The sequence below is a fragment of the Sciurus carolinensis genome, chromosome 8, assembly GCF_902686445.1.
Source record: "Sciurus carolinensis chromosome 8, mSciCar1.2, whole genome shotgun sequence".
In the NCBI taxonomy this organism is placed as follows: domain Eukaryota; kingdom Metazoa; phylum Chordata; class Mammalia; order Rodentia; family Sciuridae; genus Sciurus; species Sciurus carolinensis.
This window is the reverse complement of record NC_062220.1, coordinates 18149844-18176168: the sequence shown is the minus strand read 5'-3', so window position 1 is coordinate 18176168 and position 26325 is coordinate 18149844. Positions and strand designations below refer to the sequence as shown.

General features: G+C 35.2%; 1 protein-coding gene across 3 annotated transcripts in view; it reads left to right on the top strand.

The window, feature by feature from the left end:
- Positions 1-26325, top strand: part of Chrm2 (cholinergic receptor muscarinic 2) — a 135538-nt gene that overhangs the window by 20261 nt on the left and 88952 nt on the right. The gene's annotated exons all lie outside the window — the stretch shown is intronic.

Here is a 26325-nt window from a genome sequence, read left to right as displayed (position 1 = left end):
AGAAAGCTCAGGTTCTGCTCTGGTGAGTAATAGAACCGTGTGGTGGCGGCTTCTAGCCCCAAACAGAAGCAGGGTCACCACCCAGCTCTATGCACACAAGGGAGGCTGTGACCCATGGTTTTATGCAAAGACAGTTTAGAGTAATTAAGACTGTCCTTTATTGAGGACATATTAAAATACAACTGTGCATGTGGGTGTGTGTAGGTATCCTGAAAATAGCCCTTTCTCTGCGTTTGTCCCTCCTCTGTCTCCTTATCTTTCCCCTCTCAGGAAATGGTACCACCATTCACTAAATTGCTAAGTTCAGAAACTTAGTACCCATTTCTTTAAAAAGAGCCTTCTTATTTTATCATAGTTTTGAAATTAGAGTAAAGATAGTACCAAGACTTCTCATGTATCCATCACCCAGGGTCCTCTGTTAAGCCATTGTATCACTGTGATACAGTTAACACTCATGAATCAATAATGAATCATTATTAAAGTCTGTACTTTATTCCGTTTTTAATTGTTACCCAATATTCTTTTTTGGTTTGGGATCCCAACCAGATACTACAATAAATTTAGTCATCACATCTCTCTCCTCAGGCTCTTAGATAGGATGACGGTTTCACCGTAACTGACCTTCTTTGTTTTTGATAACCTTGACAGCATTGGGGTGGACTGGACTGAAATTTTGTAGACTGTCTTTCAATTTTGGTTGGTCTGATGATTTTCTCACAGTTCAACAGGAGGATGGAAATTCAGGAAGGAAGATCAGGGGTACCTGCTCTCCACGTGATGTATCACTTGGTGGTGTTAAGCCTGACCCCTGACTGCAGTGTTCACTGTGACTCATATATTTGACTCTCTGCTCCCTCAGACACCATGCTCCTTAATGTGGCCTTTAGTACATGACTAAGAACTTCTCACCTCGTCTATCTTATCTTGGGCTGTTGCTAATTAAATCAGATTTCAATCACACTTATTTGTCTCTGAGTTTCATGGACACAATTTGCCTTTTTCTGCATTAAGTCTTCTGTTTAGAGTATGTGGCATACATTGTTCCTTTCCTGTGGAACATTCTATCTTTTCACCTCTGCCCAATTGTCACAGCAAGCATCTTATTGTTCAGTTGGATCATCTATCACTCCTCAAAAAGCCTTTCTAGGGTTTGGGAAGGTTAGTGGAATGAGTCAGACATCATTACCCTATATACATGTATGATTCCACAACCGGTGTGACTCTGCACCATGTCCAGAAAGAGGAAGGAGATGTGCTCCATTTGTGTACAATGTGTCAAAATGCATTCTACTGTCAGGTATAACTAATTAGACCAAATTTTTTTAAAAAAGTCTTTCTACTGAATCCAGTCTAAAATAGTGCCCTTGGGCTTTGGTTTATGAGCCCTTAGCACCTTGTCTGTTGACTTTCTAGAATTTGATACAGTTATTTACCTAACTTTTTCTTTATGTTTTTGAACCTCAGGAGGAGGCAGGCACACAGCTGTCTAATTTACCAATGTGCTCTAAAATCATGTCTGATACATTAGGTATTAATATTACTTGACTGATTGAATCAATCACAGGGTCTTAGATTAATAAAACAACAAAGCTTGCTTTTGAAAATGAAGGAAAAGCCACTTGCTCTGGGTATTTTGGATGATATCTGCTACTTAGGAAAATTTCTTTGGCCTCAGTTGTAGACAGTTGGTGAATTGTGCTTCATTTGATATTTAATGTCATCCCTCCTCCTTGCTTTCTTTGATACATGATTTGAAATATATTTTAAGAAGACAGAGAAAACAAGATTTATTTCCTGTAAAAAAAAAAATAAAGGAAAATCATCCTATAACTCTTCAATAAGACGGTCTTGATTCTGAGAGGCCACCTCTGGGTTGTCATTCTTGATGGTCCCTGTACAGAAAAAATTGTGCGAACAAAGAGATGAAACTCAAGGGAAAGAAAATGAAGACACTTGGCAGGAGCACAAGAGGAAATCTGACCTAAGTGTCAAACAAACAGAGCAACAAATAGGTACCTTTGAGGTCGTCTGGACTCAGGTGTGATAAGGGCCCAAAACCAATATAGGGACAAGTTGCACATATTTAAAAATGCTTAAGGATCTCCTCTGTTCTTCACCATTTAGGATCTGACCCCTGTCCTTCCCAACTCTGCCAGCAGTCACATACATTTTTCCTAATTCAGTGGTCTTGGGCTTCTCCTTTTTAGATTGGGTGGGGCACAGAAGTCCTGCAGTGACTTACCTGAAAAAGTGGGATGCAGGTGTCATCCTTCGACAACACCCCAGCATATCTGGAAAGACTCATTGGAATAGGCAATTACTTGAATTAAAATGATCTTATCAGTGGTCAATCAAAATGATAAGGAGTTGAGATAGTGCTATAAACTCATATTCTTCTGCCACTGGTTCATATTGAGGCTGACTCCATAGTCAGCCTTCATGGTTACCCAAGCTAACTGCTCCCTGATGAGTTTAGCTCAAAATTGCTACAGAGGGCAGGTAGCATTTTTACTTCATCAAGAGGTTGTATTTGACCTCCAAGATCACTGAACCACTGAGGATCCTGGCTCCTGGCTCCAACCTTGAATCCAGGTCTGTGGATCGCTGCTTTCCTTGCAGTCTTCCATGGTCAGAGGTGGAAGCATTTCAAGGAAACCTTTCACCTGCTCACATAACCATCACAGCTTAATGTCCAGGTGTTACTCTGCTGACTGACCACCTTTCAACCTGAGGGAAACAGGAAATGGGCAGATAGGGTTGTGTAGATGTGGACATTCTTTCTTCCATGAAGCGATTGTAATCAGTCCCTGGTCCCAAACTACTCATCTCTACAAATAGTTCTTATATTTTTTCCTGCTTTTTACTTTCCTTTCTGCATCTTCAACTTTTCTCTTTTTCTAATTATATGCTTCCTCTTATCTTGGCTTTCACTCAGCACATTATACCTTTGCTTTTACCCTAGATCTGTAATCTTATTTACCAAAGGCCTTTTGACTCTTCTTTGTTCTATCATAACCAAACTACCCTCAACTTGAATGTGACATCCCTTCCCACACATCATTAAATAAAATCATAGACAATTGCAAAACATTTTAGAAAGTTAAAAACAAAAGGATCTAATCTCAAAAGATCCTTTGGGATCACTCTATATATAAAATGATATCAAAAACATCATAATAGATGTCTAAAGGGTAGCATATGAAAAAAATCTATCCCAAATTAAATAATATATAGGAAATGTTATATTATATTTACATTTACTCTCAGAACTAAACATAGTGAACTTTCTCTTTATATATTTTTAGAATTCTGTATTTATTTTTTAAATTTATTTGTTTTTTATTTTTACAGGCTGCATTTTGATTCATCGTACACAAATGAAGTGTAACTTTTAATTTTTATGGTTGTGCATGATGTAGATTATAACATGTATATATTTATTTTTCAATCAGAAAAAATAATAATCATAATTTTTTGAAACTATAAGTATTATGTATTCTACTATGTCATCTAAGTGTCCAAAACTTAGCTATGAACATCCACTAATCTTTAAGAATTTTTCATAAAGACTGTATACTTTAATTAGCACTGATTTTCATTATTGTCCTGTAACAACATAACCAAATTAACAAAGAGAAGGTTATTAAATGGGTCTGTTGTCCATTTGAGCTTGCTTGAAAGTTTTGTTTGTTGTTTATTTTTTCCCTAGGTAACTATTTCACACTTTGGAGTATCCATTTATCTCTTTGTACATTGGGGTTAGAAAATTTTTCGAGGACCCACAAAAGAAAGTAGGGCAGTTTATTTTATCTGTATAGATTCAAATGTAGAAATTGAAATTTCTACCTGTGTGTAGAAACCTAATACTGTGTGCTTAAATAAGTCTCATTTCAAGTTTGATAAAATTTATGTGTCCTATGATGCATAATTTTGAATATGCTTAATAAGAATCTAAATCCTGATAACTTTGCAAAAGTGCTCTTACAATAAAATATAATTTGAAATCCTCCAGTTGTTAGCAATTCAGGCCCGAAATTTTCTTCTTAATAAACACTTTAAGCTGTAACCCTTCTACTTCATTCCATGCCCACTTCCATTAGCCCAGGAGTTCTATTTAGTGTAGAGAATTGATGATTTTATGAATTTTTTTGAATGTTTCCACCATCTAGCCATGTTATTTCTACTTAAATTCAGTTTACATTTCTTTACATGGATTGTCTGAAATTAAATTTAATAATTCAGTTAGTTAAAAAAATAGGGTTTTAAGTCTTAGCTGCCTGTTCTCCTTTCTCTTCCTTGGTTGCAACAGCAAGATTTAACTCACTTAAACATTCCTTCTGCTATATCTTCCTTACCTGACCTCTCATCACTAAAAAGATATTTCCCTGGCAAATGACTTTTTCCTTAGTGTGATTACTGCCATAGGAAATATGGATCTTATGCCAGTAGTCTGGGCACAAGGGGCTCTGCTTCTAACCCTGAAAGTCTTGAAGCTGTGTACCACCACTGAGATAATTAATTTGATAATTTTTCAGAGATCTGGAGGGATGGGTGATATATGTCTGGTTGGGGGAACTTCCTGAACACAATGTTTCTGGTACAAATTCTTGAACATAATACTTGTGGTATATAGTCTATGCTTCCTATATGCAAGGTCTTCAGTAGTGTAATGAAGACTGATTTTTTTCCCCTTGCAGTTAGTGTATGAAGAAAATGAAAATATCTGAGTGATGTGAAAATTAACCTCTGTTTTTCTAATAGAAAATAACAACAATAGTAGACGTATGCAGAGAGACAACGCATTCATCTTGGTTTCAGTCTCTTTCACCAAAAATAAAAGGGTTGAATAGATAATGTTCAAAAGATCTATGAGATGGTATCCATCAGAGGTATTTAGAAAGTTAGTTCCAGTTTTCTACTACAAAGAAAAGCCCTGTCCTACAATTTTTAGAGAGATGGGACCTAATTTCTTAGTGACTGTCAGAGGTTAGGGCAAATGTGGTTTCCTAAATTTCGTGGGTCTAGGAAAGCATTATAGCAAAGTCTTCCCATGCATCTAGAAGCAATGCCTTCCTCATTCTGAGGGATTATTTTTCTAGGGAAAAAGTGGTACTTTCCAAGCTGGACAATTATTGACTAAACCATGAGCCCCTTCAATCCAAAGAGAAATGAGGTCCTGGTGCTATTACAGTTATTCTACCTTGTGTAGTGTGTGAACATGGTGTGTGTGCAAGCTCACACATGCACTTATATGTGTGTGTTCAGAGTGATTCTATCTAAAAATGAAAGGCTTCAAGAGCACTGTGAGAGTCGTATACTCTCAGAAGAGGCTGAAGAATCATGCAGAGGAAAACATGTGTTTGCCAAATTAAAGTAGCTGCACATGACCAGACTATTGGACAGTGGGGGAGGCATGGTGAAGCAGGGCCATGTGACTGTACAGGTTGGCAGTGACAGGTTACCAACAGCCTTGGATGAAACCTAAAAAGGTCAAATTTTGGGAAGTGAAACACTGTTAAAGGACTAATCAAGGAAGAAATATGATTGGCTTATGTTTATGAGAAATGATTCTGGTGTGGGAATGCAAACTGATTTGTAAAGAGTAAAGACTGAAAACAGGAAAGCAAAAAAAGAACTGAGGTTAAACAGGGTAATGGCTTCCAAACTAAGTTAATGTCAATGCAGGTGACAAGGACCAGACAGATTAGATAAATAATAAACAGCAAAGCAGACTGATTGGGGTGATTGGGTATGTGTGGTTGTGGTGGTAGACTGGACCTGAGGACCAGTAGGTTTCTAGGATAGGCAACTGGGCAGATGGAGATGGTTCAGGTCCCACAAGAAGAATCAATAGTTCAGTTGTAAATGCAGGGTTGAGGAAGCTAAAGTATGTCTAAGAAGAGAGTAGCATGAGTTATTGGATGTACACGTCTTAGAGAGATCTGGATGGAGGGCATACATGTATTATTTGCCAGTATAATCAGCTCTCAGTATATGCAAAGGATTGGTTCTAGATACCCCAATCCTCAATGCCCAAGTCCCTTCTATAAAATGGCAAAGCATTTGCATATGACCTACACACAATTTTCCACATTTTGAATCATCTCTAGACTACAAATAATATCTAATATAACGTAAGGTATGTATGAATAGTTGTACTATATTATTTAGAGAGTAATGATAAGGAGAAAGCCTATGCATGTTCAGTACAAACAGAATTTCATTTTATATTCAATCTGTGCATGGTCACATCTATGGATATTGAGGGGCAACTGTACATTAAAAATAAACTGCTATTGCATTTGTATATTCATGTGTAAACAATTTATTGTCAATTCATACTTGTTTCCAACTCAACAGCTCTCATGCTGCATCCCTTTAGGAAGTAAAATGGCCAAGTAGTGACGAACAAACGCAAATTTGTAATAAATGAGCTCCTGAAGCAGAAAGCAGTGTTAGACCATTTTTCTTAATTGAAAACAGTTTATCTTTTATTCGTTTCCCTGCTTTTTGTTTAATGTCTTTGCCTTTTGAATACTATAGGTATAACCCAAAGTATAATTAAAGAACTGTGGATTGCACCATTATTAGAGCCATTTTTAGCAAGCATTAATAACAGTCATGAGAAGTAAAAACAGACATGGCCTTTGTGGTGTTTCTCAGGGGAGAGCTCATATTTGCATATATGCCTTCATTTTTACTTCTGTGTAAACTGAATCACTATTTCTCTTCACTTTGTGCCTTTTGTTTATGTCTCTCCCGATGTGATTTTAATTTTTTTAAAAAATAAGAACAGTGATCAAAAGAAAGTAAAAGTCCAAATGTCAAAGTCCAAATGTTAAATTTTATATCCACTTCTGTAGTGTGATCAAGGGCCAGCTTACCTGGAGGTATGAATTTCTCTTCAGTACTTTGGGATAGCTAATGATGCCAGCAATAGCCACCCTGTGACAGCAATACATAAATTAGAAGTAATCTTATTTCTGGTTATTAGATGGTATAGCTGAAGGGTTGAAAGTAAAATTTAACAGAAAATCAGGATTCTCTTAAAATTAACATTGAAGATTATGAAATATTTTTCTCAAAGTTTACATATTTGTTATAGTCCATACATATGGTTATGAGACTTTGTATCCAATAATCTCATGTTAGCATTACATGGCTTTCAAATTAAAAGCAAAGATTGATCAGTGCCCTTTCATTAAAGGGTCACATTTAGAAAATACTCTTAACTTGACAGATCATCTCTAAAGTCAAGTACTAAATACATGCAGTTACAAGCTTGTCTAGGCCTTATTAATATCTGATTTTTTATTTCATTTATATTCATGCAGTTAATTATTTTGCATTGTGAATTCTTTAAAGTCATGGATTGAATTGTGAATTATTTTGCTTTGTTAATTCTCTAAAATTGTGTATGTGTGTGTGTGTGTGTGTGTGTGTGTTTAAAACTAAGGATATGTGGTAGTCTTTCTGTGACCCTTTAGGGAGAGAGGAAACTAACATGTAGTGACCAATTCATTTTTAAGGTTGGATAAAATAGTAACTGACTAGGAAGGGTTAGCCCAATCTTGATACATGATAAATGGAAAGTTGGATAAGGGATTCACTCAGTGCATATTGAGTGAAGTGGGTTCTGAAGGCAGAGAAAGGAAGCCATGGTGGCTACACAATGAGGTAAATTAAAAGGTTAAACTAAACCCCATTTATTTCAATTTGTTAAAGAATCTATCAAGTTGGACATAATGAAAGATCTCAAAGAAATTCAAATTTGTTTGCTAAAATAAGAGCACACATAAAACAATTATGGAAGAATAGAAAATATGAAAGAGTTGATAAGCTTATAAGATATATATGAAGCTAATTTTATATTCTATAAGTTACTTTGGCTGATTCATGATTATGGTTAGTTTATGGTTTATACAAATTCAGATGTGACAGTCATCATTTTCAGTCAACTTATACCTTAGGAATATTACATAGTTTAGAATTTCAATGTTTTGATTTTATTTCTAGTGATCCCTCATATTTTACTATCTGTATCATTTCCATAGCATTCTAGTGGGCATGGTCCATTGTTCTCCATAAGTTGAGAATTTCATTTTGGAAATTTTATTATATATGTGTTGCCCTTATAAATTATTTAAATAGTGCTTTAGTCATCTTTTCATCACTGTGACCATAAAACCTGAAAAGAACAACTTAGAGGAGGAAAATTTATTTTGGCTCATGGTTTCAGTCTTTGATCAGTCAACTCCATAGTTCCGAGCGTAAGGTGAATCAGAACATCATGGTGGAAGGGTGTGACAGAGAAAAGCAGCTCAGAACATGGCAACCAGGAAGCAGCAAGAGAGCTCTGCTCACCAGGGACTAGATATAAGCCTAAAGGCATACCCGCAATAACCTTTGTCCTCCAGTCTACACTTCCTGCCAGCCATGAACACCCAGTTAATCCATATCAGTGGATAAACCCACTGATTAGGTTACAGTTCCCATAATCTGATCATTTCGCCTCTGAACATTCTTGTATTGTCTCACACATGAGCTTTTGGGGGATACCTCATGTCTAAACCATAACAAAATAAACTAATTCTGTGTTGAAATCTCACCATTTAGCAAACTAAAAATCACCCCACAATTGAGCATCATGAGAGATCTTCTTCTTACAATATGGCATTAACTCCAGAGCATGTTTTACAATGTAATAATGTGAATAATTGATTTTACTTCTGAAGAATCTCAGTTATTAATTTCAAATTCAATGTTTTTTTGTAGGGAAGCTATTAGGGAATCCATATTGATCTGCATCATGTCTATCTACTATCCAAATGAAATCTATAATATGGAAGATTTTCTAGCTAGACCACATCTTTCCATATTTGTTGGAATCAGAATATTCATAATCCAATCAAAATTAAGAAATTAAAGAGGCATTGCTATAAAAGAGGTTTGAGCTACTTTCCACTATTACCTTTAGAAGCACTGCAGCAGACTTTTATAGAGAATATTAGATTCTGTGTCTTTCTCCCTACTGATATTATATAGAGAACATTATAATTCATCTTCTGTTTAGCCATATTCCTTCCTTTGACTCAACAGTATGTTTTTAAGAAAGTCAGGACCTTCTTCTAAGTTAAAATATGGAAGGGAAGATTCAGAGTGTTATGGATTAGGTGACAAGCAATAGATATGGGTACATTTCTTTGTAGCTTGAAAAGCTTGTTTTCATGCAAATATCTCTAGCAAATTCCTGTGGCAAAATAAAGACTGAAAATTATCTGATCAAGAAGAATAATCTCCTCTAAACAGGAGTGTTTAGTTTTTATTATTGTCATTATTTTTCCTTTTAGTTTCCCAGGAGGCACTGAAGACTGTTTAAATAAACAAAAATAAACACAGAATCCTAGGGAGCAGGGTTTTGTGTGCATGAATGAACAGGAGAAAAGCAATTCTAAAACAGAAGGCAGGGCTCTTTCTGGTACTGTCATTGCCATGGACAGTAGTTTCCCCCCATTCCTTGACTCTGAGGACCTGAGAGCCATCAGGACTGCACGCCAGTAATATGTGGAAGAAACAAGGCTCCCTGAACAACACTGAAGACCAACGTAGGTGATTTGTCACCTTCATACCACACAACCCTTCTAGGCCCAGCCACAGGGAGGAGTCAAACCGAATGGCCTTGCTCTTGTCCATCTTCCAAGCAGGCTGCCTTGAAAGACAATAAAATGGGGTCAGTGTTTGGAGCAGTAGCATTGGAATGACATTGGCCACACACTTCCTTTACCTTGGGTTCTCCCAGAAGCAAGATTCCACTTCTATTTGGGAAGCGTAAAAAGTCAAATAAAAAGAGCGCCACAGGAAAAGGGAGGCAGGCATAAAAAGGGTGTTCAATGAAAGCTGGGTACCTTAGAGGGTGACTGAGCTACACACTGGAGAAACTCTATGAAACGGTTTAAAAGCACTCATACTCATCTTGCCAACTGCTGAAATGATTATTATTTGAAAGAATCATTATTTGAAGGTTGCTTCTAGGGTCTATAAATTTCTGGACTATTTCCAACTTTTATGAACAGAGGGCAGATAAGCCTTCCTTGGTTTCTGAGAAAGTTCTCAGATGTAGAGAAACTGTATGGCATATGGAAATCAAGCATGAGGAAAGATCTGGAAGATATGGGGGTTTGGGCTACTGAAAACGTCAACTACATACCTCTAATCAAAACAATAATTTTTCCATGTAGTTTTGTTTTGTTTGTGTGATGTTGGGGATCAAACCCAGGGCCCACTCATGTTAGGCAAGCACTCTACCAGTGAGTGACATCCCCAGTCCCTCACAAATATAATTTGAGCTCTGATCAATATGTAGGTACTTATTGCCATATTGTATAGACAGAACCAGATATTCCTTGGTTTCATGTGCTATAATGTATACAGACAAAGTTATTTCAAAAGAGGAGCTAAATATAAATTATAATAGAGTTTCTAATATTTTCTTCCTGCAATCCAGTTGTCTTTTCAATCCCTGGATTCTAGTATCTTAATATGAAGACCAGTGACCTGGGAGAGTGAAAAGGCCCCTTTTAAGACCCAGGCACCACAGATCTACATGAAATGAAAGACACAGACTGGTGGCCCTGATTCTTGGAAAAGTAGGAAGGATGGGGTTTGCACCTGCCTTCAGGTGGAAGAGGATTAAGATGATTTAAATCCATGGGCTCTTGAGGGGCAGGTTTCCAAAGTGACTGTGGCTTTGCCATCCAGGAATCTTTGAAAACTGACACACAAACACTGTCAAAAGAGAAGAAAACTTTTCCTTATTCATCCTACATATACTTATTTTAGCATCCTTCACATGCTGGACTCTGCACTAGAATGAATCAAACAAACCAGCAGGCTGCTCAGGTGAGCTTGTAGTGAGGCAAGTAGAATATCAATGATCTTTGGAGTCCTCCCAATACAGTTTTGGCCTTTCTCTTCCATTTTTTTTTCTCCTTCTTTAGAAATATCCAAATACTTTTTGATTCTTTTGTTGAAAGAACCTAGCCCTTTGGTTTTCTGATCACTTGTATTCACTAAAATAATATTAATGATTTCTTAAATGTGTAAGCTTTAAAAACATACAAAGACTTGCATATCATCATGTATATACTTCACAAAACACAGGTTGTCATTTCCAAATAATACGTGGAGAAGCATGGGCTCAGAGGCTAAATGATTTGCCAAGATGATGCTGGTCATCAATGGCTGGAGCCTCAAGATGTGACTTTTAGTCCAAGTTTTCTGGTGTAGGAGAGTGTGTTCAACTCCAACTAAGCTCATTTATAACCTAACCGGTTGGGAGGATTCCAGGTAGATTACAATCAGTCTCTTTTTCTTTAACAAAATGCTATACTTGGTTACACTGGATTAGATAAATGAAGAGTTGTCTTTAACACTTCGGCCTCCACTTACCAGATCATTCTTTCCATGGATTTTATCAGACTCCATGGTTTCCCTGCACCAGAGCCTATTCTCAGATCAAAATAGGAAGTACTGACATTCATACTATGACCTATCTGTCATCTTTTTAAACTTTATCTGTTTGTCTATCTTTCTATGGTATATATTTCTATTATCTACTTATGTATATTACCATCTATCTAATTTTGTAGGGGGTTATCAGTTACCAAAATAATTAGAATTATTCTCAGAATCAATAATTGATATGAATTCCAAGAGTTTGGATTTAGGTTGCAACTTCATAAGAAGTAAGAAAGTAAGCTGTGATGTCTTTAAGGATATGCATTGGGCTTGTTTTTGTATGTTGGTTTCTTTGTTTTCTTGCAATGCTTGAGATGGAACCCAGGACCTCATGAATGCTAGCCAGGATATAGACATTTAATTGTTTTCTCTTTCTTTAACTGAAAACTGACAGTTTAAAACATCTAGAAATTGAAAGTAGGGTACATGCAAGTATTAAATGCAGTCCTCGCCAGATCTTAGGAACTCATACCATATATGCAGGTACTTTCCATAAATATTAGTCCAGCATTGGGACTCTGGCAATGTTTGGAGAAAATCTAACTTTGGGGCCCTGAAGCAAGCATTGTGCTTATCTGTGGGGAGCTAAGAGGCATAGAAGAAACAGACAAAACCGAAAATGACTTCCAAGACCCCATTCCAAACGCAAGACCCAGAAGCACCAGAAGCAGACCGCAGCAAGGATGGAGAAGCTTAGATGGGATTGTGGGAGTAGGACAACCCTAAGTGTGGAAAGGTAAATCATAAACAATTAGAGCCTTAAAAATTGGCTGCGGTCCTATCCCAGGTTAGTTTTATATATGACTGTTAGTCAGTCATCCCTTCTCTATCATGAAAGTATAGATAAGTGCAATAAGTTCAAATATTGAACTTTGAAATTCTATGGCAAGATGTAGATATTTGGCTACCTAGTTTAATTTAATGTTTGTTATACAACAGTCATATGGAAAACAATTTTGTACTCTTTGAACCATGATGGTAAGACAGACACTACTTGCCAATTTTTGCCAATTTTCTTGTTCGTTTTCCTTAACCAAAGGCAAAATGTCCAAGTCTGGGATTAATCTGGAGTCTGCAAATAAATATTGTAGCCAGAAATGGCCAACAGATGGAGAAAATTCTGACGGAGAAGACTAATGACAGAAACTCATTTGGGTTAGAGTAGGTACAGGCTGTGTGTTCTTCAACCAACGCTGGTGAAGAGGAAATCCCCCTCACTTTATGGAGGCCTGGCCTGTTTGGAAAGTTCATTGTTCGACACCATGGATCTCCAGGTGGGTCACGTTTAGAGATACACCAACCTGGAGGACTCCATGCTGTTGAGCTGTTCACAAGCAGCGGACTCTTCCAACTCCATCTCCCCAGGAACTAAATTGGCATCATCCATAGTGTGTAAGCACACCTCCTTCAAAAGAAAGCTTACTCTCCCCTCTTTCAAACATGGAGATGTACAAACTTCACACCTCTACATCAAAACAAATGTTATTTTTGTGGATATGATGAAAACTTGTGTCACACTGTAATTTATTAAAATGAAAGTAAGTATAAAAAGATTTATCTGTTTAAAAGCTGATTAGAAACCATAGAGGCATCATTGGAATATTAACTTGTGGAATTTTAATTATTTGTTCAATGAATTTCAGCAATAGGTGAGTCTAGGATATAAAACAATTAATTTTTTTTCTAGAATTTCAATTTGTTGGACTTCTAAAGTTGGTATGTCAGCATATTGTTCATAACTCATGGAAAAATGTTCCTTAGTTTACAATAAATATGTTTTTATTCTAGCTTAGCACCTTTTTAAATGTTTTTGCTATATATGTTTTGTAATACAGTAGTCCCCTCTTTTCCACAGAGTTCAGAATGCTCCATGATGCCTGAAATTGCAGATAGTACCAAACCCCATAAGCACAGTTTTTTTCTATTTAAATCTTTCAAATGGAGTTTAATTTAAAAATTAGGCACAGTAAGAGATAAACAAAAATAACTAATAATAAAATAATTATAGCAATATGTTGGAAAAAGTTATTTAAAGCATATGAATTATTTATTTTTACAATTTTCCAGTTCATGTTTTCAGACCCCATAGTTCCCCTGGAGTTACTGTGGGTAACTGGAACAGTAGAAAGTGAAGTCATGGACAGGGGGCACTACTGTGACATTTAATAAGTCCAAACAATCATTTTGTGATGACTTAGTAAGAACTTGTCTTTCAACAGTAATATGTCATTGGGGTTTGGTTTAAGGTAGGTGTTATATATGGTAGAGTGACTTTTATCAGAAGTTTTGGGGTTAATGTATTGGGAATGTCTTATACATAAGATATTTTTCTTATTGGGATTGTTGTGTGATATAATATTATTAATTTCTCTAATATTAACACATCTCTTAATTCCATGGTTTTAATTGTCCTGATATGTTACTCCTTTAATGTACTATTGAATTCCATTCGCTGCTACTTTATTAAAGCTTCTGCATCAACTTTTACCAGTGAGATTGAGATAAAGTGTTTGTTTTTAATTTTGTGTTATATTTGACGAATGTCTATATCAGAGTCACATATGTAAAATTAATTGGTGGCTTCTCCTTTTTGCTTATGCTGTTGAAGAGTTTCTATAGAATGAAATTGGTCATATATATTTGAATGCTCCTACCTTTAAAGCTTTAGGTAAAAATGTAAATTAATTCTTACAGAAATTTTAAAAGTGAATCATTACATTTTCTAAGTCATTTGTTTGTTCACATTTCGTATGTGTTTATTTATTAATTTTGGTAAATAATGGATTTCCTATTAGTTATCTATGTAGTGACAATGCTGAAAATTTCCTCAAATAATTGTGCATATGACCATTAAATTGATTATTCTCCAAATTTACTTTCTTTTCATTTTCCTAATTTTCTGTTTTTCTCATGCTTTTTAGTAAGATTTTCCAGAATTTTGTGACTTTTTTAGTTCCTTTTTATAATTCCATAGGAATTTTTTTCTCTGTTTTATAACTTTTTCAATTGAACGCTTACTTCCTCTTCCATCCTTTGTTTAATATTGAAAACATTTAGAGTCATGGATTTGTTTTTGACAATCGCTTTCATCTCATCCAAGGTTTAAAATGTAACCTGATTAATAAAAACATAGGCTTACAATGAAATGGGATTGGGTTTGAATTCTGATTGTGTCACACATAATGTGCAAGAGATTTTGCTACCTTTCTTTATTTATAACTTAAACACATCTACCTTATAGTTCTTGGTGAGATGAAATGAGATAATATATTCTAAAGTGTGTAGAACAGTGGTAGCAAAATCAAATATTCAACACATATAGTAATATTTATTGTTTTTCTTTTGGCCTGATAATTATTATAATTATTAAAACCTCAAGCTCTGGGTGTTTGTATCTTAGATGGTCCTCATTTAAAATTTTCTTATAAGTTTTAATTTAATTTTATTTTGTCCAGAGAATGTGTTTTTCTTTTCTTTCATTTTTTAATTAAAAAACTTTATTTTTCGCAGCAGTTTTAGGTACATAGATAGATTGATTGTAACCCATACAAGGTTCTCAATGCCACTCATCTTCCATAACCTGAGGCAGTTTCCTCTTATTAACATCTCATATAAAGGAGGTACATTTGTTACTATTGATAAGCTAATATTAATTAATTATTATTAACTAAGGTGGGTAGCTTACATTATAGTTTACACTTTGTGTTGCACATTCTTTGGGTTTTGGCAAATGTATAATGCATGTGTGCACCATGGTTTATAGATGGAAGTTGAAATAGGCAAATAGTCAAAAGAACTTTCAGCTATTAGAACATTTTATTCACTTTTGCCTGACAGTGTAAATAAATAACTTCTTATATTATTAATAATTGGCTTATGTTGTTTTGAGGCACAGCAAATCTCCTCCAAACTGATTCTCAACCCTTCTAGTTATAAAGTTTCTGTTTATTTTTGTAGACTTCTAGCACAAATTAATGCTTTTAGTTCTTTTCCAAATGCATTGAAATAAAGGATTCAGTTAACTGTTTCCTTGACCTAAGGGAAAAAATTAATTTCTTGGGATTTGTTTTCATTACTCTTTGGTTGTTGATGGTACTATGCCATCTCTTCAATATTAACTGAGACTATGTTCTTATGACATCTCTTCTTTAGATGATCTCAGTTTTAGTCTTAGTTGGATAATTAAATAATTCTTTTCTTTATTGGGGACCACCAAGATATGCACACACACAAACACACACACATATGCAGCCCCCAAGATACACGTCATGCGTATTCATTTCTCATATGCATTATATTATTCATTTCAATTAATCCTTGTTTTTTGTAAAATAAATGTGCCTACATGATCGCTGAATTTTTGTACCTTGCAGCCACTGTACTTGGGTCAAATTCTAACCAAATTGTTTTTTAAGCATACTTTGAATTTTACACACAATTATAGCTATTTTTCTGTTGTCTTCAATGCATATTGGTTGTAATTCCCATTTATTCCAAACTATATTGCCATCTCCTACTTCTTCCATTTCATTTGCCTGGTAGACATTTGCTACCCTTTTATTTTAAAAAATTTCTCTGCTATTTTGTTTGGGATAGTTCCTTTAAGTATTTTATAAATAGAAATTATATATTTGATCTTTTAGTCTTTGCTTTTACATTGGTGGCTTATTTCTCTTCTCACTCTCTCTCTTTGCTTTGCTTTCATTTTTTTACTCCCTTTATTTTTCATTTTCTCTTACTTATTGTATATTGAATTCTCTTTCTCTTCCTCAAAATAGTGGTTTGAAGATTACATATCCACTTTAAATTTTAATTAGTTCTTAATTTTACTTAGAAAAACATATTTCATCATTCTTTATTTTTCTGGCAACTATCAAAAACATCCTTGGGTAAAATTATTTTAATTAGCATTCATCTATTTCACACTAAATTTTAGATTTTTAGTGATGTAATATGAAAGAGTTAAATTATAATTGTTATTTTTTTATATTTCATTGTGTGTGTATATATATATATATATATGCACACTTTCCTTTATTCCAATATTTTTAATCAATTCCCAATACTGTACAATGATTTCTACTCTTTGTGTCATTGGTTTCTATGATCACAAGTCTTCATATAGCAGGACTGATTTCTAAATTCTTTTCCTCTGATTCAACCTTTTGAAAATGGTTTTAACACTTAGTTTAATTTTAATGAACTTAATACTTCCCAAGCCAGTGCATGTGTCTATGTATCATTCTCTTGTCCTCACACATGAATGCTTAGATGACGACAAAAATCTTGAATCCAAAGTTTTCTCTTTTGAGGTTTAATAGCTAGTTCATTAAAGTGGAGGCAGGAACATCAGTTGCTTCATGTTCTCTCTGGCCACAAACTAGGATGAATTGTCTTGAAAGAACTTGGGGATGGATCACTCAGTCTGATGGGTGTTTGTGCAAAACATCCCAAACTCTTCCCTTTACCTGTCACTCTAGTTATCAAGAAGCAACACATGGGAGATTCTAATGTGTGTAATGAGATGTTTTCATTTTCACTTTTCACCCTAAATCTCTAATTCTTTTATATCCAGGAAAGAGTAAATTTTAAAAATGAAATGAATGTGTCCCATATGTCTCTCTCTTGAGCCTAGACCCAGCCTGTGAAATATGTTTGTGCAATACACTCTATTTCAGCCAAAGGTACTTAAAAGTAGGCATTATGAGGCCAATTTTAAAAAAAAGGAGAAAAAGACAACAAAAAAATCTAAATTCCATTTAAAAATTACCTTATTTATTCAGTCTCCCTAGACTAAGCAGGTGCCCATTGAGAGGGGAAGCAGAAGTCACCAAGCTCTGGCGCTGGGCTGGGTTATTCCATCCCTCACCCAGTTCTCGTTTCTACTACCAGCCTCCTTCTGCCTTTCTGTGGGGTGCTTCTCCATTGCTCCCTAGGGGATATGTGCTTGACTTCCTTGAAAATGGCAGGAAGGATTTTTAAAGGAATTACCTGAATTTATGACTGAAGCACAATTATCAGTTTAATAGAGAGATTATCAGTTTAGTGGGAGATAGTAAAAGAGCATTATAGACATAGGGAATCATGAAAATAATAACTATTACTTGTTTGAAGACTATGTATTCCTGAAACTCTGTTATATTTATTTTCTTATTTAAAAATCAAAACAACTGTGTGAGATGACTGTTTGAGTTATCATCCTTTTCTGGGGGCGGGGGAGAGAAGAAAATTGAGTCTTGAGTAGTTTGCTCAAGACCAAACACCTGTGAATTGATTGGTTGTTTACATGCAAGTACTATGTAATGTTAAAATCTCAAAATTTTAACATTTTTGAACTAAAGACAGAGCAAGATGGGATATAAGTAACTGTGTTTTTCATAAATGAATTCATATTTATTATGATAGAATTTATAAATTGGGTTTTAGATATAGAGGGTGGTAAAGATTTTACAAGTTTGTCAAGTGGAAGCTGAAGCCACTGGATGGCAGGAATGAGGTCACTTCTCCCTTATACAGCAGGCGCAGTGGAGGATCCTAAGACCTGATTTTTCTGTCTTCTCTTTAACCCTGGCTTGGTGCTTCTGTGCATTAGCTAAGTTTTCAGTGATCAGGTGTTATGACTTGTTCAAATGAATGAGACTATTCTGACATTCAAGGTTGAATTTTCAACAAAATCAACCTGTTCATCTGGAAATTGAAGTCATCTTATTTATAAATATCCTCTAAAAGTATAACTAGAAAATCGATTCACAAGATATACAAATCTTTCACGTTAGTGAAAGGAAGATGTGAAATGAATACGAGAGAATAAACTTGCAAGATCCAAGATAAGCCTGCATCTCTGAAATATAGGTGAGAGTGCATTAGTAGACACAGAACTTGAAATGACTTATCACCCACTTACAAGCATGGAACAACAGAGAGAATTTAAAATTCTTTTGAATTATGAATTTTCGAGTTTGTTTTCCCAAGGAGTTGACAAGTCTTTCCCTTGATTTTCTGCTCCACCTTTTTATGTGCTAATTGTATAATAATACGCTTAACATGCTGATCAGCCAGCAGCACACAGGAATCCCACTGGAATTTCATCTCATTGACTCAGGGATATTTCTGGGCTCAATAACTGCTTCCAACTATCATTTTATTCTTGTGGCATTCATGTCAGCATTTGTAGGGAGAGAAAAGAAGATGATAACACACACAGAGAGACACAGACAACCTTGTTTTATGACCCATTCACAACACATCTAGTTATGTTGTATAGATATGTACTCCTTTTTGAGGACAGAATAATAGACGATAATATTTACTGATTGTTTTTTTTAAAATGTGCCAGGTCTCAGCTTTTTAAAAAGTTACTCTTCTTAACTCTCAGTGTAACTCAATGAAGCAGGTACAATTTTATGCCCTCTTTATATAGATGATTAAACTAAAACAAAGAGAGTTCAAATAACTTGCTTAAGGTCACACTGCTTATAAATATTAGCCCAAGCATTTGAATGCAAAAAATTCACCTACAGAGGTCAGCTTCATACTTACGATACACTTTATTACAAGAAGAACCCCAGTGTGTGCATTCATTCATGAACAGGCACACACATATATATGCTGGCAATATATGACTTCTCTGGCACTTTGAGCATGTTTACATAGAGGCTGGTTTGAAACCTATCCCAGCACATTTCTTTTAGAGGTACTTCCTTCTTCAACTCAAGCATTCATTTATATCTATCTTTTATGTAGCTGACACAAATCCCATAGCATTCATGGAAAACTCCATTCTAGCATACAATTTTGTTGGAGAAGGGCTGACTTTAAGATACCGAAACCATCTTGTACAGAAAAAAAATCTGTTCAAGATAAAATTATATATATATATATATATATAAAATATGTGAACAATATGTAATATATTTTATGCATGTATATATATCTCTACATACACAAAAGTTCATTTATGTTCAGTATTTGGGTGACTACTGGCAAATGTGATTTTTTTTTATTTTAGCTAAGTCAAGAGATCATGTGGGTACTATGGTCAGGGAAGATGTTTAAGAAAAAAGAGCAAAGACAATATTGTATTTAGATTGTTTAGGTAATTAGAACACACAAAAAGACATCTATAATCATTTGTCCTTAATATCTAAAGTGCTGTCCAGTTCCTGGTATATAGTGCCATTACTTCATAACTACTCAGCAGATTTTAATTACCTATGGTTTTGATTAACATAGTAAATTAGTAATATTCTCTGGGTACATAAGCTTAGTGCTTCCTTCCTCTCCCCCCAGGGAGTTTGAATTGAAGCCATTATTGTTTTAATAAGATAGGTTCTCTGTCAGGATTTGAATCATCTCTCAGAACTTTAAGGTCCTCATATGAAAGCACTGAGTGCTTTATTGGCTCAGCTAGTATACCTGTCACCTGTCACCTTTGTAAGATGTGAGGACTGTGAATCTCTTTTCATCACTGAGATTCTGGGAATAAAGCCTTCCAGGTTTACTGAGGTGGGACATGAAAAGGAACATGATTGGAAGTGTGTGGATACTCACCCACAGCTAAAACTGCCAACGCGTCCTCTGTGTCTGACTGCCTTGTCATTGTCACTGTGTCTCAGGGCCACTAATGTTTTGTTAGTGCTGAGTAGTTTCTGACTTCTGATTGCGTCATTCTCAGGTTTTGGTGTAGTTCATTAAATTTGAGTGGTGTGTGTGTGTGTGTGTGTGTGTGTGTGTGTAGGAAAGAGAGCATTTTGGTGCCAAATGAAATCGTTCGAATTATTGTCACTCCACAGTCATCCCAATTAGCATTTTAAATTTACTTGCTACTTCATAATTTAATGGCCCCAGTATGTAAATTGTTTCTTCACAATTTGGTTGACTCGATATGGAAATTCTGTTCTTGAGTAGTGGAGGTGACCTTGTGTGATTTCTGCCACTTTTAGAGAAAACTGGTTTTTTCTCACCAATTCCATTCAAATGGCCTTAGTTAAAGAATGAACAAAACAAAAAGTTTTACTTACAATGATCGTAAGTTATGTACTTGAGGAGCGAATTGATTTTATACAGCAAATTAACAATTAGATTTTAGCAATGATGTGAATGAAAGTAGTGTTTTGATGGTTCATAGAACTAAGACCAGAGCAAATATAATATCTAATGTGTCTAATATAATAATATACTTATTAGTATCTTAGCAAAATCAACCAAAAGACAGGGATATTGATTTAGTACTTGTTGTATATTTATACTAGGCTATGTATTCTACAGATAAAAGCTTTCTAGAAATTTGATACTATTATTCCACCCATTTGTATTTGAGGAAGCTAAGGATCTAAATATGAATTAAGTAACTTGCCTGAAGTTATAGGACTAGTCTCTTTCAAGACCATGACTCAGACCCAGGCTCCTTTCCACCAGTGTGCTGACTCTGATTTATTTGCGTCCTCAGGCAATATCTCCATGCACACAGGGTCTGAAAGAGCAGTAAGTGGTGAGTTGTATTGGGTTGCAAAAAGCACTTAGTAAGTAGTTACCACCCATCTTTGACATGTCTCAGTTTAGTCAATTTTCTTTTGGTTAAAAAGTCTGTTCTCTGTGTTCACTTTTCTTTTCCTTTTTGCATAGTTCTTAGGACTTAATTTATTTATCTTTTCTCCTTTATACAATCTATAATATTCTCATCAATGTGGATTAGCAAAAGCCTTAAGGAAACTTAGTAGACACTGTGCAAAAAAAGAAGACTGTTTTTTCAGTAGTTTCCACTGAATTCCTAAGTGGTCATCCATAATACTTCCCCATATTTCTAAATATATTATGACCATCTTAAAATAGCTATCCTTATAGGCAAATATTTTTAAAATAAAGTTAAGAATAATTGGCTAATGGTGACTACTCATTTTTGTTGTAGTAATTTCTTTGTTATGATTTTGTCCTCACAACAAAAATGTGATTAAAATACAGATCTTAATTTCTCATACCTTTCTAAGGGAAAGATTCTAAAGGAGTCCTTTATAAATGGGAAAAAATATTTTTTAATATTATGAAAATATAACTGAAATTTTTAAACCCTTTTCCTTCAATAGCTTTATGGTTCTCTTTAAGCAAGATGTGTCTAAATATTTACTTTTCAATATAGGATGTTGTCAATGAAAAAAATAATTTGACTTGTTTCCATCCTTCTACATATGGTCAATACAAAAAATATTTATTGGCATATACCATATGTTATCTTACATTCCCTATTGTAGTTCCATTGATTTTGACATGTTTTACAAATAATTTATTGACAATAATATTTAAAGGATAAAAATCTGTGAAAGGCTTTCTTCTTCACTAAGTTAGAGCACATGTTTTTTAATCACAGTGACTTGCAATTTAGCATAGTCACTTGAGTGAGAGGAAAAATCTGTCATTATACCTATTGCTCATTAATTTCCAACTATACCCGAGTGTTCCTTTACCTGTCTCAGTGTATCCAGCAGGAACAGAAGTATTGCTTTGAAAGATATGAAGGCATTAAATCCTGCTCCCTGTCCTGAGGGGACTGTGACCCTCTGCCTTCTTCTGGTCCCTTCACTGAACTCTCTTCATTCCACCTCAGAGAATTGTCACTCCATGTCAGTGGGAATTAATTTTAATACATGTAAAAGGTCTCTTCTTTGTCCTCCCAGTGAGAGTGGAGCTGCTATTTAAGCCCAGAATATCTGACTCTTCATAGAGCTTATTAGGCAGTTAAAAACTTTGCCACGTTAAGTATTATTTTTAATAAGAATATGACTAGAACTTAAGGCATTCCATGGATACTCTTTATGAAAAGATAACTAAAACACATAAATGTGTATCATTGCTACTACAAAACTGATAATGGATTTTAAATAATTGTAATCCTAACATACATAGAATTAATTTATTAAAGTTTTAATTTCATTCTCTGTGAAATGGGCAATAATGACACCTGTCTCATAGAGTTGTGGTGTGGAATGAAATAATCTGACAAGTTCACTGTGAGGCTTAAGGCACAATAAATGTTTTTGTGTAATTGCTACAGGTTTATTTAGCTCATCACTATTATGTAGAAGTGAAAAGATGGGGTAAAACTTAGAGTTCAAGTGGGAAACTGCTTTTTATATCTAATATCGTAGAAAATAAACTTATAAGTAATACATTTATAATATATGAAATTTCTGACAAAATGTCTAACTTAATGAATATTCAATATCTATCTAAATAATTTTGTGATACAAAGCAGATTATTCTATTAATTTGCACGATAAATGTTTTTGAGCATCTTTTTTGTAGCTGGTATCTTTCTGATTGAAATTTTCAGAATAAAAATTAAATAATGTATTAGCTTAGTTATTATTCAAGGTGGCAGTCTATCAATTTTCTATTTCTACAGGAAAAAAAAGTTATTCGAAGAAATCCATTTTCAGAATAAAAAACTTCTTTGGAAACCTTGCTAAAGCAATCTCTCAGTTTCTCTGGGAGATCTCAACAGCACATTTCCCTGGGTTTGGGAGAGATTCTGTCTCAGCTGATCTCCATAGAGTACAGCTGAGCTGTCTCTTTCCCCAAAGACTGGGGACCTATAAAAAGGTCACTTTGTTGACCACCTAAGAACCAGTTCCCATTTCTGAGTGTGTCCTAGTGCTTATCACCTTGGTGACATTTGCTTGTCAAAGCAATGCTGTGAATTGGGTATTATGAGCAGAGCTGAAGTCCAGAGAAACGATAAAACATGTAGATGGCAGATCTGGGTTCTGACTATTTATGCCTTTCATTTCCTTTTAGAGCCCCCCCACACCAGGTTTATTTCTCAAAACTAATTTCCAAATACAGGTATTATGCTTATCAAGACTGGTAGGGCCTTATACCAAAACAGGGCTGGTTATCATTATGTTAATGTACTGAATGAAAAGTCTTGCTGTGATTGTAAAAGATCCACAAACATGACAAGGGAAATCTGAGATTAACCCCTTTCCTCTCCTGCCTAACTCACTCTCCTGTCTTGCACCAGGGTTCCAAAAATACACATAAAATTGCTTACCACCTCTTCCTTTTATTTCATTTCATTGTTGTTCCAATTGTCAGCCTCCTTTCCTAGTTCATACCATTTTTCCCCATTGATTATGCAATCACTGAAATGGCAATTTCCAGCTCACCTACTCTCCAGTTGATTGCAAAAGATTCATAAAACGGCATCTAAGGAAAGGGTTATACCTGAACAAAAAACAAGTGCAGTTTTTGTTCATTACTACATATTATAGTGTTTAGGAAAGGAATAAACAGTGTCAGCCCACCTACTTCGGAAAGGTAGAGCAGGGCTCTTTGTGGGTGGCTGCAGAGCATTCACGTTGGTGCGCACCTGGGAATGACTTCACCCCCGTGTCTTACAAAAGGGGCATCATAACCTGCACCTGAGCAACCCATGAGCAGAATCAGAAAGAGCCCCTTAGAAATAAAGGAAATGAGACGGAGTTATTAAAGAAAGGGAACACGATGTTTCCTGATTCAAGTGCTACCTTGAAGATATGTTGGATAGTTCTAAGAAGCAATGGGATTTTTCAGCCTGTTTCCTCATTTATAAAATAGAAATATTAATCAAACCTACTTTATTTAAGGGGAACAGAGGATAAAATGGAAATCACAGGTTTTGGTAAACTGTAAATTATTTGCAAACATTTGTTTTTATAAAGAAGTAGTTATTGCTAAGTGAATGACAGATTAGGTCCGTGGGTGATTTTAGTACTTCAAGAAGAACATTGGTTCTTTTAGATAATTGAATGATTTCTGGACACATAAAGAGTTGTGATCCTACAATTTTAGAGGCCTAGAGAGAGAAATTGATGTTTCCACTCTAGTATCCACACTATATGCAGAGTATGACTTCCAAACCCTTCAGGAGTTGCTGGCATCCTTAATTCACTGACAGACTTCCACTAGAATATTGACTTCTTTCATATAAAAATTAGTTTGGGAGAAAGGGATATATTCAGTAAGAGGTATGTATAGCTAAGGCAAGGTTCATTTCTACAGTTTAGGGAAAGAAAACTACAAGGAGAAATGGTAAAGTCAAGTAATGTGCTTAGAGTCACAAAGCACAATCATGCATTATCAGTCTCAGGTTAAATGGGATTAATTAACCAAGGCTGTACATGCATACCATTAGATTAATTTACTGAATAATTCACTGAGAAAAGCCTGGCCAATTTTCAAATGCTGAGACTATAATGAATCATTGATGTGACTAATTTACCTCCCCTGAATTGACTGATTGGTTTTAAATTGAAATGATCGCTAATTTGGGCATATTGATCTCACTTTATGTCATGGATATTATTTAAAAATCTCAAGACTTTTTGAAGGACTGGAACATGTTTTTCTCTAGAGGGAAACTGAAAAATCTCATAACTTCTCAACTGGAATTTCTCCTTTAAATGCACACATGTCAATTAGCTCAACTTCCAGTCACAACTAAATCAACAAAACATTGTGTTGGTAGAAATATGTAACACTGTCAGGGACTCGTGGAGGAAGGCTGACAGAGGAGTGCCTACCATTGTTCTGTCTACACTGCCAGGGTGCTGGCCTCAGTGAATTCTATACAGCCTGACAGAAGACAATACCACAAGCAGGGATTAGGTTTCCAAATTGGGAAACATTTTTAAAATAAGAATTTATCTTTTTTATTTTATTTTATATTCTGTGACAGTGTAAAAGGTGTACTGGGGAACCACACTTTCTTACTTAGACACAGGAGCCAGTAAACTTAGATGAAGCCTAGATTATTATATTCCTCTCCATCTCGCTTTTACCCCTTTCAAGTCTGCCCCGTGGTAAAAACTTGCATATTGATGTGGAACTAACAGAGCAATGGAAGCTCTAACTTGATAGTGGGCCCCAGCTCACAGGAACCATGGCTGAATCATCCCCACTATTTCTGCTGGACTGAGATTCTTACTAGGAGGATGTTTTACTAACTCTTCCATCACATTACCACCGCCATTTTGGTTTTCATATCAGAACTCTTATAAATTAAATATGGTCTAACTTCTTCAGTATCTCAATTTGGGAAATGCCTATAAATTTTCAAATCAAATTTCATCTTAGAAAATACAATAAATAGGGTCCACTGTGGTGGTGTGTGCCTACAATTCCAGTGACTCAGGAGGCTGAGGCAGGAGGATCTCAAGCTCAAACTCAAGGCTCCCCGTGTTAAAATAAAAAATAAAAAGGTCTGGAAATGTAACTCAGTGGTAAAGCAGCCTTGGGTTCAATTCCCAATACCAAAAAGGAAAAAAAAAAAAAAAAAGAAAGAATAAAAAATATAATAGTGAATACATTTAATTCACCTTTTAGACACTATACTGTCTCTACCGAGAAGCACACACTTTATAATGGGTCCACTTTGGACTTTTCTGTAACATGCTTGCATCATATGGACTTCAAGGAACAGATTACACACTGGCTCAATTGAAGATACTTCTTATGCCTATTCTATTTCTTTTCTTTTCTCTAGATGGGTATTGCTACATTTTGTGCATACTTGTTTCTTGCACTGTTCCTTTCACGCCCATATTCTCTTTCTCCTTAAATGTGCTGTTTTTGAAAACCACTTCTTTATTGTTGACATTGAATATAATGTAGCTGTGTTTTTGTGTAGCTGTTAATCCCTCCTCCTCATTGTCTCCAATGAGGTTTGCCTTCACTTCACTTTAGTCATCCAGACCCTGCTGATGGTCATCATCTGGAACAGCTCTATCACCTCTTAAGATCCTAAATTAATTGTCCTCTCTGGACACAACTTCC